At 35.4% G+C, this 12,095-nt stretch overlaps 8 non-coding genes across 8 annotated transcripts; all 8 read left to right on the forward strand.

The window, feature by feature from the left end:
- Positions 1–325: 325 nt before the first annotated feature.
- Positions 326–397, forward strand: TRNAE-UUC (transfer RNA glutamic acid (anticodon UUC)). The gene has a single exon. It is a non-coding gene; the product is annotated as a tRNA-Glu (tRNA).
- Positions 398–2,668: 2,271 nt separating this feature from the next.
- TRNAK-UUU (transfer RNA lysine (anticodon UUU)) lies at positions 2,669–2,741 on the forward strand. Its single transcript has one exon. It is a non-coding gene; the product is annotated as a tRNA-Lys (tRNA).
- Positions 2,742–4,904: 2,163 nt separating this feature from the next.
- Positions 4,905–4,976, forward strand: TRNAE-UUC (transfer RNA glutamic acid (anticodon UUC)). Its single transcript has one exon. It is a non-coding gene; the product is annotated as a tRNA-Glu (tRNA).
- A 4-nt stretch (positions 4,977–4,980) lies between these two features.
- On the forward strand, positions 4,981–5,052 carry TRNAQ-CUG (transfer RNA glutamine (anticodon CUG)). The gene has a single exon. It is a non-coding gene; the product is annotated as a tRNA-Gln (tRNA).
- A 2,208-nt stretch (positions 5,053–7,260) lies between these two features.
- TRNAK-UUU (transfer RNA lysine (anticodon UUU)) lies at positions 7,261–7,333 on the forward strand. Its single transcript has one exon. It is a non-coding gene; the product is annotated as a tRNA-Lys (tRNA).
- A 2,161-nt stretch (positions 7,334–9,494) lies between these two features.
- TRNAE-UUC (transfer RNA glutamic acid (anticodon UUC)) lies at positions 9,495–9,566 on the forward strand. The gene has a single exon. It is a non-coding gene; the product is annotated as a tRNA-Glu (tRNA).
- A 4-nt stretch (positions 9,567–9,570) lies between these two features.
- TRNAQ-CUG (transfer RNA glutamine (anticodon CUG)) lies at positions 9,571–9,642 on the forward strand. Its single transcript has one exon. It is a non-coding gene; the product is annotated as a tRNA-Gln (tRNA).
- Positions 9,643–11,849: 2,207 nt separating this feature from the next.
- TRNAK-UUU (transfer RNA lysine (anticodon UUU)) lies at positions 11,850–11,922 on the forward strand. Its single transcript has one exon. It is a non-coding gene; the product is annotated as a tRNA-Lys (tRNA).
- Positions 11,923–12,095: the final 173 nt, after the last annotated feature.

Consider the following 12,095-nt stretch of genomic DNA (forward strand, 5'->3'; position numbering starts at 1 on the left):
AAGTAGCATCTTCGAACTGCTTTCCGTGTGAACTGTGGGGTTCTACATAAATCCATTGAAGGTGTCGCAAATCAAAATCTAAAATTGAACATGAGAAACCCGACAGCACATTTTTGCCAATCGACTATGCATAAGGTATTGTATTTATATTCAATGTTATTTCTACTTTTAAAAACTACTTTGTAGGAAATGTTGTTTTACACATCAAAGAGCATAAGCAAAATAGTATTGTAACGTCTTGTACACCAGGTAGATTACAAAACTAACTGACCTACTTCTGCATGACTAGTATTTGAAGTAGGCAGGTTATCGTCTATCTAACAAGTCCCATGTGGTCTAGTGGCCAGGATACGTGGCTTTCACCCATGCGGCCCGGGTTCGATTCCCAGCATGGGAAAGGAGGTTCCATGGTGTAACGGTTAGCACTCTGGACTCTGAATCCAGCGATCCGAGTTCAAATCTGGTGGAACCTATACCTTTTAGATATCTAGATGATACTAGATGAGATACGATTACATTCCTCTCGTATAATTAAAAATGCAAGACTAGAATTATTTTAGTTCAAAAACTGCGAACTCTACGCTTATTGGTACAGAAGTTACCTTGCATGTATTAAGGAATTAAATATTATACAAAATCTTATTCAATTTTATTTTTTAGCTACGTTAATTATTATCAGTTAATATGCTGAATAGTTTAAAAAATAAAAGCAGGCACTGTTATAGTTTCCTTTTAATATGAGCCGTTTGACAATTAAACAGCGATAAAGAGAGAATGTCATTTGGCAACGAATTTTATCGATGAAGGCTTATTTGAAAATGTTCCCCAGAATTTTCTTTGTTGCACAATAATTTCTGGAATCCTTAACGCTAAGTTCTAAGTCTCTTCAACCTCGAATTATGAGCACTTAGATTTGACTCTATGGTCCAATACGCAAAATCTACGAATATTTTGTAGAAAAATTTCTTCAATAAATTTTGCGTCTGACTACACTTACAGGAAATATTTAATGAATGATAATTTAAATATATATATTTCAATTAAGCCAGGGAAGCTGCCTATGATTGGATCAGAAATTGAATAATCGCTATCGATTTTGAGGGCTTTCAGGCATATGCTCCTCTTCTCTGGAGTAATAAAGCATTTTGCTATAGTAGGAAATGCGACAACCATATTTATAGAAAATTCAACGTGCGAAGGAAAACGAAAATGAACGTCACGCCATTGTCTATCAAAACAGCAATGAAAGGTAAAGGAGATAAGATGCTGGAAATTCGGAAGCACTGAGAAAACCCGATATATCACTAAATTTAAAAAATACAATAAAATAAAAAAACTGAGCGGAAAAATGTAAATTTTTGTGAATACTCAAAGCCTTTAAGGGCATGCAGTTCCTCAACTCAAAAAACCCTTTCCTGGAAATCTGCGATAAATAAAGGTTGCTTCTTTTAATCTTATTTTGGTACTATTCGGTTTTGAGGGCCGTAGATAATCGCCAAACTATTGTTGATGCCATTGCTGCCAAAAATAATTGTGGCAACCCTAACGCAAGAAAGGAAGTATAATTGTAATTAACTAACTAAGATTGATGTGTTAATTTAGATGAAAGGTTAATTTCATATAATACATTTTTATTATTATAATTTATATGAAAAAGGCTAAACATAACTGAATGGATGGATGCCTGCATCGCTCTTTCGCTACCGAGTTATCGCTAAAGCATACTTTCATCTCGTTGGTTGTTCAAACATAATTTTCTATAACGAATGATGCTTTTTTTTTTTTTTTTTTGAAAATATTCTAGGTAAAGTGCAGAATCGCCCTCTTTTTTTTTTCCCGGTTTTTTACAAAAGTAAAAACAATTGGATTTTTTTCATTTTTCTTTTACTTTTTAAGTGAAAATAGGTCTATGTGTACATAGATAAAGTGAAGGGTGCGCGCAGTGCCATTTTTATGTAATTCTGGGATTTTTTTTAAGTGAACATAGGTAGATGTGTACATGCAATTCTTAAAGACGTGTCAAGCAATGGGTGATTCAGCCCTTTACCCGAAATTCTATTGCAGACTTTTCGTCATGGGCTATTCCCAAATTGTTAAATCCATAGGATATCAAAAAAGGATTTAAAAATTAAAATAGTATTTCAATGGCGTCTTAAGAAATATAGAACTACATAAACTTTCGCAATTTGAAATCAGCGCGTATGCTAGATTTGGCGCTTTTGTGCTTACATTTTCGTTGCAATTTTTTTACAGTCCTCAAAACGGAATAGTACCCTTATGGTAAGGTAAAGTATTAATTAATTAATTAGTATAAAAGAGAAAAGCCTATTACAGATAGTTCTAAAATTTGGCCTTGGTAAACGTTTTGTTAAAACTGCGAGTATAAAGAGAATGTATTCTGATTTCTGTCAGAACTGTGTGCATTCACTTAGGTAGGTAACGATGCAAAATAAGTGCCATATTTCTATTTAGAGGTTTGAAATATCTTAACAACAGCCAAAATGCTTATTTCTTTCCTAAAAACTGTTCTGTACTTACCGACTAGCCTCTACTAATTATCTGCCTTTGGGAATAGGGATTCTCTTGCATTTATTTCTAGTAGTGTTCAGTATGCTATAAACAAAATCCTCCATTTGATTATAAGCCTTCTCCTTTCAATCTAGCTTAAGCCCGGATAGCTCAGTCGGTAGAGCGTTAGGCTTTTAACCTAACGGTCCAGGGTTCGAGTCCCTGTTCGGGCGGACTTCATTTTAGCAAAAAGGTAACACAATGTACAACTATGAAGATAAGTTACATTTTTCCAGCCCCGTAGTTTTTTAGTGTTAGGTTCTAAAAATTATAAAATTATTCAAGTATTTTCCGCCTACCTTAATTTAGCAAACAATCTCAATAAATTTTAAAAATAGCTCATCAGGCGGGCAGGACTGCGTCCCAAATAAATAAATAATAAATTTTAAAATCGTTTCGTACGCGTACAGATTGTTTTAGTTTTTCTAAGACATAACATCGCAAACTCCCTGCAGAGATCACACCAGACCATACCATTTTAATGCTAAATTTTACGCCCGATTAATACGAGGACCGACATATCAAAGCCAAGCAAATACAAACTGCCAGTCAGTCTTCCAAGGACCAAGGAAGGGTTCTATTACGGGGTTCTTAAGCATATAGCCTTTATCCCCACATCGTCAAAGAATTATCTTTATCACCAAAAAGAGGTTTCCGCAAAGAGGTAAATTTAGTGCCAAAATGTTAATTTAACAAAAAGAGTAACTGCCTTCCACAGTGAAAACACTTAAGGACTGAATTTAGTAATTTTGGTGTCGAATAAGGGCCAGACTCAATTTGGAGGGGTTATATCATGAATTTTGAAAAGCATCTATGTTTCCTTGATCAATGGCCATGTGCTGTTAACAACACGTGAGCAGCAACACTCGCGAAAATCTTCAAGTCGCAAGTGCTTCGGTTCTGGGGGAGGGGAAAACCGGGAAATCGTTAGGCGAGTTTGAATTAAAGAGACACAGCCAGCAATGCCTTTGAGGAGAAACTTTTTAAAATATAATAAGATTGCATTAACTTTAAGTGTTATGATAATGAATGAAAAACCATTAAGTTCTCTTAAAGAGATTAAATTAAGTAATCCTTGCACTAGAACCCTTTTAAGAAGGAAACAAAGATGTGCTTACAGCCTGATAACAACCGCTTACAGATGGAAGAAGTAAGATTGCGCGATTAGGCGACAAAGAGAGAGTGACCCTGATGGAAGCTGAAAGATCAGCGAATTCACTCAGGCGTGGGGGGGGGCAAGCGAACGAGTTTATTGAAACCTTCGAGGCGCCTCGTCTCCATAGCAACGCCTCTTGGCGAAAGGAAGCGCATTGCATGCTTTCTCCAGAATAGCTCTGGGTCTCATTTTAGACGATGCAATTCCCGGATGATAAGCAGGGAGGCTGTGGAGTACGGGGTTTCCGATCGAAGATATCTTTTGGAAAATGTTAGCCGAAGTCACTGTACAAAGCGATTTATGGGGAGAATTTTGGCTGCATTATGAATATCCTCGTTCGTGACAAACCAAGGAGCTTTATAAATTTGCCGTAGCATAATGTGTTCTGAAAGATTCGGATAAGTTTCCTGTTAGTAATTCCTGCTGCGCCCCATACCGGGCTAGCATATGTCAGAATTGGCTTTATCATTGAGTTATTCCCAGTCAGTCTTTCTTTGCGCTAAATCCTACACTCTCCTTTTCTAATTATTTTTGGATAATTTGAAGTGATCTCATAGAGACCACTATCAGATGGGAAATACTTAAGTAACAGGGATGTTAGGAATGAAGATATCTTATTGGTTGTTTTAATATTACTGTTACTACGTATTCTTATTGCAATGCAGCTTTGTTTTACAGAAAAATGCTGTGATAGTTACTTTATCAAGGACTATCTTTCTTTTGCTATCTTCTTGCTGTAACTGCGTCCTTCAGAATTTAAATTACTCGCGTAATTTCGCAGTCTTTATTTTTGGACGATAATATAACTTAAGAAAGGGGCAGAATACGAAAGGAATTACGGCATATCTCATAAACAAGTAGCATCTTCGAACTGCTTTCCGTGTGAACTGTGGGGTTCTACATAAATCCATTGAAGGTGTCGCAAATCAAAATCTAAAATTGAACATGAGAAACCCGACAGCACATTTTTGCCAATCGACTATGCATAAGGTATTGTATTTATATTCAATGTTATTTCTACTTTTAAAAACTACTTTGTAGGAAATGTTGTTTTACACATCAAAGAGCATAAGCAAAATAGTATTGTAACGTCTTGTACACCAGGTAGATTACAAAACTAACTGACCTACTTCTGCATGACTAGTATTTGAAGTAGGCAGGTTATCGTCTATCTAACAAGTCCCATGTGGTCTAGTGGCCAGGATACGTGGCTTTCACCCATGCGGCCCGGGTTCGATTCCCAGCATGGGAAAGGAGGTTCCATGGTGTAACGGTTAGCACTCTGGACTCTGAATCCAGCGATCCGAGTTCAAATCTCGGTGGAACCTATACCTTTTAGATATCTAGATGATACTAGATGAGATACGATTACATTCCTCTCGTATAATTAAAAATGCAAGACTAGAATTATTTTAGTTCAAAAACTGCGAACTCTACGCTTATTGGTACAGAAGTTACCTTGCATGTATTAAGGAATTAAATATTATACAAAATCTTATTCAATTTTATTTTTTAGCTACGTTAATTATTATCAGTTAATATGCTGAATAGTTTAAAAAATAAAAGCAGGCACTGTTATAGTTTCCTTTTAATATGAGCCGTTTGACAATTAAACAGCGATAAAGAGAGAATGTCATTTGGCAACGAATTTTATCGATGAAGGCTTATTTGAAAATGTTCCCCAGAATTTTCTTTGTTGCACAATAATTTCTGGAATCCTTAACGCTAAGTTCTAAGTCTCTTCAACCTCGAATTATGAGCACTTAGATTTGACTCTATGGTCCAATACGCAAAATCTACGAATATTTTGTAGAAAAATTTCTTCAATAAATTTTGCGTCTGACTACACTTACAGGAAATATTTAATGAATGATAATTTAAATATATATATTTCAATTAAGCCAGGGAAGCTGCCTATGATTGGATCAGAAATTGAATAATCGCTATCGATTTTGAGGGCTTTCAGGCATATGCTCCTCTTCTCTGGAGTAATAAAGCATTTTGCTATAGTAGGAAATGCGACAACCATATTTATAGAAAATTCAACGTGCGAAGGAAAACGAAAATGAACGTCACGCCATTGTCTATCAAAACAGCAATGAAAGGTAAAGGAGATAAGATGCTGGAAATTCGGAAGCACTGAGAAAACCCGATATATCACTAAATTTAAAAAATACAATAAAATAAAAAAACTGAGCGGAAAAATGTAAATTTTTGTGAATACTCAAAGCCTTTAAGGGCATGCAGTTCCTCAACTCAAAAAACCCTTTCCTGGAAATCTGCGATAAATAAAGGTTGCTTCTTTTAATCTTATTTTGGTACTATTCGGTTTTGAGGGCCGTAGATAATCGCCAAACTATTGTTGATGCCATTGCTGCCAAAAATAATTGTGGCAACCCTAACGCAAGAAAGGAAGTATAATTGTAATTAACTAACTAAGATTGATGTGTTAATTTAGATGAAAGGTTAATTTCATATAATACATTTTTATTATTATAATTTATATGAAAAAGGCTAAACATAACTGAATGGATGGATGCCTGCATCGCTCTTTCGCTACCGAGTTATCGCTAAAGCATACTTTCATCTCGTTGGTTGTTCAAACATAATTTTCTATAACGAATGATGCTTTTTTTTTTTTTTTTTTTTTTTTTTTTTTGGAAAATATTCTAGGTAAAGTGCAGAATCGCCCTCTTTTTTTTTCCCGGTTTTTTACAAAAGTAAAAACAATTGGATTTTTTTCATTTTTCTTTTACTTTTTAAGTGAAAATAGGTCTATGTGTACATAGATAAAGTGAAGGGTGCGCGCAGTGCCATTTTTATGTAATTCTGGGATTTTTTTTAAGTGAACATAGGTAGATGTGTACATGCAATTCTTAAAGACGTGTCAAGCAATGGGTGATTCAGCCCTTTACCCGAAATTCTATTGCAGACTTTTCGTCATGGGCTATTCCCAAATTGTTAAATCCATAGGATATCAAAAAAGGATTTAAAAATTAAAATAGTATTTCAATGGCGTCTTAAGAAATATAGAACTACATAAACTTTCGCAATTTGAAATCAGCGCGTATGCTAGATTTGGCGCTTTTGTGCTTACATTTTCGTTGCAATTTTTTTACAGTCCTCAAAACGGAATAGTACCCTTATGGTAAGGTAAACTATTAATTAATTAATTAGTATAAAAGAGAAAAGCCTATTACAGATAGTTCTAAAATTTGGCCTTGGTAAACGTTTTGTTAAAACTGCGAGTATAAAGAGAATGTATTCTGATTTCTGTCAGAACTGTGTGCATTCACTTAGGTAGGTAACGATGCAAAATAAGTGCCATATTTCTATTTAGAGGTTTGAAATATCTTAACAACAGCCAAAATGCTTATTTCTTTCCTAAAAACTGTTCTGTACTTACCGACTAGCCTCTACTAATTATCTGCCTTTGGGAATAGGGATTCTCTTGCATTTATTTCTAGTAGTGTTCAGTATGCTATAAACAAAATCCTCCATTTGATTATAAGCCTTCTCCTTTCAATCTAGCTTAAGCCCGGATAGCTCAGTCGGTAGAGCGTTAGGCTTTTAACCTAACGGTCCAGGGTTCGAGTCCCTGTTCGGGCGGACTTCATTTTAGCAAAAAGGTAACACAGTGTACAACTATGAAGATAAGTTACATTTTTCCAGCCCCGTAGTTTTTTAGTGTTAGGTTCTAAAAATTATAAAATTATTCAAGTATTTTCCGCCTACCTTAATTTAGCGAACAATCTCAATAAATTTTAAAAATAGCTCATCAGGCGGGCAGGACTGCGTCCCAAATAAATAAATAATAAATTTTAAAATCGTTTCGTACGCGTACAGATTGTTTTAGTTTTTCTAAGACATAACATCGCAAACTCCCTGCAGAGATCACACCAGACCATACCATTTTAATGCTAAATTTTACGCCCGATTAATACGAGGACCGACATATCAAAGCCAAGCAAATACAAACTGCCAGTCAGTCTTCCAAGGACCAAGGAAGGGTTCTATTACGGGGTTCTTAAGCATATAGCCTTTATCCCCACATCGTCAAAGAATTATCTTTATCACCAAAAAGAGGTTTCCGCAAAGAGGTAAATTTAGTGCCAAAATGTTAATTTAACAAAAAGAGTAACTGCCTTCCACAGTGAAAACACTTAAGGACTGAATTTAGTAATTTTGGTGTCGAATAAGGGCCAGACTCAATTTGGAGGGGTTATATCATGAATTTTGAAAAGCATCTATGTTTCCTTGATCAATGGCCATGTGCTGTTAACAACACGTGAGCAGCAACACTCGCGAAAATCTTCAAGTCGCAAGTGCTTCGGTTCTGGGGGAGGGGAAAACCGGGAAATCGTTAGGCGAGTTTGAATTAAAGAGACACAGCCAGCAATGCCTTTAGGAGAAACTTTTTAAAATATAATAAGATTGCATTAACTTTAAGTGTTATGATAATGAATGAAAAACCATTAAGTTCTCTTAAAGAGATTAAATTAAGTAATCCTTGCACTAGAACCCTTTTAAGAGGGAAACAAAGATGTGCTTACAGCCTGATAACAACCGCTTACAGATGGAAGAAGTAACATTGCGCGATTAGGCGACAAAGAGAGAGTGATCCTGATGGAAGCTGAAAGATCAGCGAATTCACTCAGGCGTGGGGGGGGCAAGCGAACGAGTTTATTGAAACCTTCGAGGCGCCTCGTCTCCATAGCAACGCCTCTTGGCGAAAGGAAGCGCATTGCATGCTTTCTCCAGAATAGCTCTGGGTCTCATTTTAGACGATGCAATTCCCGGATGATAAGCAGGGAGGCTGTGGAGTACGGGGTTTCCGATCGAAGATATCTTTTGGAAAATGTTAGCCGAAGTCGCTGTACAAAGCGATTTATGGGGAGAATTTTGGCTGCATTATGAATATCCTCGTTCGTGACAAACCAAGGAGCTTTATAAATTTGCCGTAGCATAATGTGTTCTGAAAGATTCGGATAAGTTTCCTGTTAGTAATTCCTGCTGCGCCCCATACCGGGCTAGCATATGTCAGAATTGGCTTTATCATTGAGTTATTCCCAGTCAGTCTTTCTTTGCGCTAAATCCTACACTCTCCTTTTCTAATTATTTTTGGATAATTTGAAGTGATCTCATAGAGACCACTATCAGATGGGAAATACTTAAGTAACAGGGATGTTAGGAATGAAGATATCTTATTGGATGTTTTAATATTACTGTTACTACGTATTCTTATTGCAATGCAGCTTTGTTTTACAGAAAAATGCTGTGATAGTTACTTTATCAAGGACTATCTTTCTTTTGCTATCTTCTTGCTGTAACTGCGTCCTTCAGAATTTAAATTACTCGCGTAATTTCGCAGTCTTTATTTTTGGACGATAATATAACTTAAGAAAGGGGCAGAATACGAAAGGAATTACGGCATATCTCATAAACAAGTAGCATCTTCGAACTGCTTTCCGTGTGAACTGTGGGGTTCTACATAAATCCATTGAAGGTGTCGCAAATCAAAATCTAAAATTGAACATGAGAAACCCGACAGCACATTTTTGCCAATCGACTATGCATAAGGTATTGTATTTATATTCAATGTTATTTCTACTTTTAAAAACTACTTTGTAGGAAATGTTGTTTTACACATCAAAGAGCATAAGCAAAATAGTATTGTAACGTCTTGTACACCAGGTAGATTACAAAACTAACTGACCTACTTCTGCATGACTAGTATTTGAAGTAGGCAGGTTATCGTCTATCTAACAAGTCCCATGTGGTCTAGTGGCCAGGATACGTGGCTTTCACCCATGCGGCCCGGGTTCGATTCCCAGCATGGGAAAGGAGGTTCCATGGTGTAACGGTTAGCACTCTGGACTCTGAATCCAGCGATCCGAGTTCAAATCTCGGTGGAACCTATACCTTTTAGATATCTAGATGATACTAGATGAGATACGATTACATTCCTCTCGTATAATTAAAAATGCAAGACTAGAATTATTTTAGTTCAAAAACTGCGAACTCTACGCTTATTGGTACAGAAGTTACCTTGCATGTATTAAGGAATTAAATATTATACAAAATCTTATTCAATTTTATTTTTTAGCTACGTTAATTATTATCAGTTAATATGCTGAATAGTTTAAAAAATAAAAGCAGGCACTGTTATAGTTTCCTTTTAATATGAGCCGTTTGACAATTAAACAGCGATAAAGAGAGAATGTCATTTGGCAACGAATTTTATCGATGAAGGCTTATTTGAAAATGTTCCCCAGAATTTTCTTTGTTGCACAATAATTTCTGGAATCCTTAACGCTAAGTTCTAAGTCTCTTCAACCTCGAATTATGAGCACTTAGATTTGACTCTATGGTCCAATACGCAAAATCTACGAATATTTTGTAGAAAAAATTCTTCAATAAATTTTGCGTCTGACTACACTTACAGGAAATATTTAATGAATGATAATTTAAATATATATATTTCAATTAAGCCAGGGAAGCTGCCTATGATTGGATCAGAAATTGAATAATCGCTATCGATTTTGAGGGCTTTCAGGCATATGCTCCTCTTCTCTGGAGTAATAAAGCATTTTGCTATAGTAGGAAATGCGACAACCATATTTATAGAAAATTCAACGTGCGAAGGAAAACGAAAATGAACGTCACGCCATTGTCTATCAAAACAGCAATGAAAGGTAAAGGAGATAAGATGCTGGAAATTCGGAAGCACTGAGAAAACCCGATATATCACTAAATTTAAAAAATACAATAAAATAAAAAAACTGAGCGGAAAAATGTAAATTTTTGTGAATACTCAAAGCCTTTAAGGGCATGCAGTTCCTCAACTCAAAAAACCCTTTCCTGGAAATCTGCGATAAATAAAGGTTGCTTCTTTTAATCTTATTTTGGTACTATTCGGTTTTGAGGGCCGTAGATAATCGCCAAACTATTGTTGATGCCATTGCTGCCAAAAATAATTGTGGCAACCCTAACGCAAGAAAGGAAGTATAATTGTAATTAACTAACTAAGATTGATGTGTTAATTTAGATGAAAGGTTAATTTCATATAATACATTTTTATTATTATAATTTATATGAAAAAGGCTAAACATAACTGAATGGATGGATGCCTGCATCGCTCTTTCGCTACCGAGTTATCGCTAAAGCATACTTTCATCTCGTTGGTTGTTCAAACATAATTTTCTATAACGAATGATGCTTTTTTTTTTTTTTTTTTTTTTTTTTTTTGGAAAATATTCTAGGTAAAGTGCAGAATCGCCCTCTTTTTTTTTCCCGGTTTTTTACAAAAGTAAAAACAATTGGATTTTTTTCATTTTTCTTTTACTTTTTAAGTGAAAATAGGTCTATGTGTACATAGATAAAGTGAAGGGTGCGCGCAGTGCCATTTTTATGTAATTCTGGGATTTTTTTTAAGTGAACATAGGTAGATGTGTACATGCAATTCTTAAAGACGTGTCAAGCAATGGGTGATTCAGCCCTTTACCCGAAATTCTATTGCAGACTTTTCGTCATGGGCTATTCCCAAATTGTTAAATCCATAGGATATCAAAAAAGGATTTAAAAATTAAAATAGTATTTCAATGGCGTCTTAAGAAATATAGAACTACATAAACTTTCGCAATTTGAAATCAGCGCGTATGCTAGATTTGGCGCTTTTGTGCTTACATTTTCGTTGCAATTTTTTTACAGTCCTCAAAACGGAATAGTACCCTTATGGTAAGGTAAACTATTAATTAATTAATTAGTATAAAAGAGAAAAGCCTATTACAGATAGTTCTAAAATTTGGCCTTGGTAAACGTTTTGTTAAAACTGCGAGTATAAAGAGAATGTATTCTGATTTCTGTCAGAACTGTGTGCATTCACTTAGGTAGGTAACGATGCAAAATAAGTGCCATATTTCTATTTAGAGGTTTGAAATATCTTAACAACAGCCAAAATGCTTATTTCTTTCCTAAAAACTGTTCTGTACTTACCGACTAGCCTCTACTAATTATCTGCCTTTGGGAATAGGGATTCTCTTGCATTTATTTCTAGTAGTGTTCAGTATGCTATAAACAAAATCCTCCATTTGATTATAAGCCTTCTCCTTTCAATCTAGCTTAAGCCCGGATAGCTCAGTCGGTAGAGCGTTAGGCTTTTAACCTAACGGTCCAGGGTTCGAGTCCCTGTTCGGGCGGACTTCATTTTAGCAAAAAGGTAACACAGTGTACAACTATGAAGATAAGTTACATTTTTCCAGCCCCGTAGTTTTTTAGTGTTAGGTTCTAAAAATTATAAAATTATTCAAGTATTTTCCGCCTACCTTAATTTAGCGAACAATCTCAATAAATTTTAAAAATAGCTCATCAG

Source organism: Stegodyphus dumicola, chromosome 8 (assembly GCF_044657685.1).
Source record: "Stegodyphus dumicola isolate Sdum_Otavi_A_Nest chromosome 8, ASM4465768v1".
NCBI classification, from domain to species: domain Eukaryota; kingdom Metazoa; phylum Arthropoda; class Arachnida; order Araneae; family Eresidae; genus Stegodyphus; species Stegodyphus dumicola.